Source organism: Colossoma macropomum, unplaced genomic scaffold (genome assembly GCF_904425465.1).
Source record: "Colossoma macropomum unplaced genomic scaffold, Colossoma_macropomum, whole genome shotgun sequence".
Lineage (NCBI taxonomy): Eukaryota > Metazoa > Chordata > Actinopteri > Characiformes > Serrasalmidae > Colossoma > Colossoma macropomum.
Window position 1 is genome coordinate 33,233,357 of NW_023494807.1, and position 4,196 is coordinate 33,237,552.

The 4,196-nt window shown below is 40.7% G+C and overlaps 1 pseudogene; it reads left to right on the forward strand.

Annotated features, from left to right (window-relative positions):
- Nucleotides 1–198: 198 nt before the first annotated feature.
- LOC118797349 lies at nucleotides 199–3,787 on the forward strand (annotated as a pseudogene).
- The last annotated feature ends 409 nt before the right edge of the window (nucleotides 3,788–4,196 follow it).

Below are 4,196 nucleotides of genomic sequence, written 5' to 3' on the forward strand. Positions count from 1 at the left end.
ACATTTCCTGTTGAACACTGTGGAAGGCAGAGGTGTTTTCATGTGAGAAAGGCATGTTGGGTAGCAGGTGTCTTACTTGGACATATTACAGTTAAAATATTAACTTCACTATCAGGAGACATCCTGGGTGGCACTGAGATAGTAACACTGTGTATATATACTCGAGCTGAACATTCGAGTGTTCTACTTCGCAACCAGATGAAGATGAAGCTTCTCATTTTGGCAGCACTGCTTGGGCTGAGCTCTGCTCAGTTCGACCCTCATATGAAAAATGGAAAAACTACCATGGTCCACCTGTTTGAATGGCGTTGGGTTGATATTGCAGAAGAGTGTGAGAGATATCTGGCACCCAATGGCTTCGGTGGAGTTCAGGTACGTTTAAAATATTTAATTTAGACATTGCAAATCAGCGTGTGTTGCATGAGTTACATGATCAGTAGCCAATCTTGAATGGTACACCTGTGAATCAGGTGTGGAAAATCAGCAGATCAGATGTCCTACCTTCCAAGATATCAATTGTCCACCTCCAAATTGGAGTATCTACTGGTGTGTACAGAAGGTGATGGGATGTGATTCCGTCTTACAGATCTCTCCTCCTGCTGAGAGCATTGTCGCCTTACCTTATGAGAACATGCCATACTGGCATCCTTGGTGGCAGAGATATCAGCCAATCAGCTACAATCTGTGCTCCAGATCAGGAAATGAGGACGAGCTGAGAGACATGATCACCAGATGCAACAATGTTGGGGTAAAAACATGATCATTTCAGTAGCTCGAGGTGTATCTGTTTTTTCATACGATTTGCCGTCTCGTCTAAATGGAAAAAAGATAGTTCTCTTCACAAGGTTACCATATAAGTGAACACAGTGCATAATCAGCTGCAATTAATTAAATTAACTGAGCTTTCATTAGGCTCAATAAAATTTGTTTTTTTTTACAATGCTGAAATTGGCTTCCTACTCTCCAGCTTCTTGTTTAAATTTTTCTGTTCCTCCTTAAATGGTGAAGCAGTTTCAAAAGTTTTGGTGCAACATTCAGAATGCAACTGCTGCACCATTTATGGTGGAACGAGAAAATTCAAAGATGCCGATTCCAGCTTTGTTTGTTTTCTACTCCCGTTCTTCTACTCTGTTCTCTACCCCCACAATATTATATAAATATTTCAGAACAGTGCACCTGTTTAGAGGACAGTGCAAAGTTGAATGTCTTGTGTTGGAGAGAAAATGGAATGTGTTTTGTGGTGTGTGGTTCTGATTCGTGCAGCTCCTTGCTGTAGCAGAGCTGCTATCATGTTCGGTTTTTCTGAGTTTTTCTTGGCTTTGATTACCCAACCTTTTCTATTAGTGCCACCTATTGGTCCATGAGCCCTCTAACATATACATGGATGGATTGTATTTATTTATCCATTCAGACATGGAATAGAAATTGGACATCTTCATTTTGAAGTACCATCATCATTTCTAGCTATCAATATTATTTTTACATACCATGATACCTTGGTGTTACTGTCATACTGCCCAAGCCTACAGTTCAGCAAACATCTCCAACCTTCAGTTCATAACCAGTGTTATCAACATAGGGACTGAAGTAGTGAAAATTACTTAGAGTAGAATGATCAGTAAAATTGTTTTGTAATGTGTAGGTGAACATCTATGTAGATGCTGTGATCAACCACATGTGTAAAGCAATTGTTGGAGAGGGCAAACACTCCAGCTGTGGCACATATTTCAATGCCAACACAAAAGACTTCCCTTCAGTTCCTTACTCAGCCTGGGACTTCAATGATGACAAATGCTACACAAGCAGTGGAATCATTGAGGACTTTGATGACATTTATCAGGTAAGTGGGAGTTTATCTTGTTTTACTCCATCTCATAATGTACCTGTGTCTTCTGAATATTCTTTTTAATGACTAATTTCTGAACTCAATCAATGTTGACAGGCAAGAAACTGTCGTCTGCTTGATCTTCTGGACCTGGCCTTGGAGAAGGACTATGTGCGCGGTAAGGTGGCTGACTACATGAACAAGCTTATCGACATGGGTGTTGCTGGGTTCAGAGTGGACGCTGCGAAGCACATGTGGCCTGGTGATCTTAGCGCAGTTTACGGACGTCTCAATAATCTCAACACCAAATGGTTCTCTTCTGGCTCCAGACCCTTCATCTACCAAGAGGTTACTTTGCTGGTGTTTATGGTCTTTTTTTGCCATTTTCCATAAAGTGTACAAAAATTACCTCAACTGGATAATTATTTCAGGTCATTAATTTGGGTGGTGAGTCCATCTCAGTATATGAGTACACTGGTATAGGAAGGGTGACTGAATTCAAGTATACCACCAAGCTGGGTGTCGTTATGCGCAAATGGGATGGAGAAAAGCTGAGCTACCTGTCGTGAGTATACAAAACATAACAATTTTGAGAGGTAACTCTGGTTTTGTCATTCAGGTTCCCTGAGTCTAATCAGCTTGCTTCTTCTTTCCAGTAACTGGGGGTGAGGGCTGGGGTATGATGCCCTCTGATAAGGCCTTGGTGTTTGTTGACAACCATGATAATCAAAGGGGCCATGGAGCTGGGGGTGAATTTATTCTCACGTTCTGGGATGCCAGGTATTAGAGATCTTTCAGAAAAACCACTTTACAACATTCTAAACATTCTGTATTATCAGTGTTATTGTAAACAACTGCATGCTAATGTATAATGCAAACACGTCCTTCTTTCAAGGCTTTATAAGATGGCTGTTGGTCTGATGTTGGCCCACCCCTATGGAGTTACCAGAGTGATGTCCAGTTACCGTTGGGACCGCAACATTGTCAATGGAGAGGTACCTGGAATTTTTTCTTCATTGTTCAAGTTAGACTTCTAGTTTTCCAATGTCTTTAATTCTTTCTTTGCTTCCTCAGGATCAAAATGACTGGATTGGACCACCCAGCTATGATGATGGCACAACCAAGCCTGTGACCATCAATCCAGACTCTAGCTGTGGAGATGGCTGGGTCTGTGAGCATAGATGGCGTCAGATAAAGTGAGTACCTTTTGATCTAAACTGTTCTAAGGAAGACCTTTATCAGCTGAAACTCCTAAAAATACTTCCTATTATACATTCTCCACAGAAACATGGTGACTTTCCGAAATGTGGTCGATGGAGAGCCTTTATCCAACTGGTGGGACAACAGCAGTAACCAGGTCGCGTTTGGCCGTGGCAGCCGTGGTTTCATCATTATCAATAATGATGACTGGTAAGGAAGCATACTGACAAATTAAAATCCTCAAAGACCAAACCAAGTGTTTTGTTCAAATGAGTTTCTGGTTAATTTCAGGGCCCTGGATACAACTCTGAACACCGGTTTGCCTGGAGGAACCTACTGTGATGTGATCTCTGGCCAGAAGGAGGGAAGCAGTTGTACTGGAAAACAGGTGCAGGTTGGAGGAGACGGACGTGCCCATTTCAAAATCAGCAACTCAGAAGAAGATCCATTTATCGCTATCCATGTTGACTCTAAACTGTAACATAACATCTTATTAAAAAGAAATTATTCGCATACATAATCTTTTGAGACATTGGCAGTTTGTTGGGGTGGGCGAAGTGATCCTTGCCCAGTTGTCTCCTAAGTTGTCTCTCTGAGTTGTCAACAGCTTCCATCCACTGTCTGAATGTTACAGATACTGGACGAGCCCCTAAATTTTACAACACTGTATTAAATCTATGGTGATCTGCAACATGCTTGTGCACATGTCTATGAGCAATATGGAGAGAACAAAGAAAATAAAAGCCTGTTTTATGACAATCACTACATGCATTCCGCATAATTAATCTGTGAATAAACTTATTTACATAACTATTCTATATAAAAGAGAACATTTTCAGATAAATGAGCCCATCTAGGTAAGATGTAAGACTGTCCAGCATTAGCTGTGACTCCTATCCACAACCAACAACAAATATGAAATGAATAACTAACACTGTTTTAGTATCTATAAATATAAACATACATAGTGGTGCCTTCCCAGTAATTTCATGAGTTAGATGTTTTATCTCCTACATGATGCAGGTGTACCTTTCTTGCATGATAGGTGTCTACCTGTTTGCTACCCAAAACACAGCAAGTGAGAAATTCTCTCAATTTAATCATATGGGATTGAACACCCAATAGTGGTAACAAATATTTCTTGTTTTACACTGACTTAGGGTATCTCCCA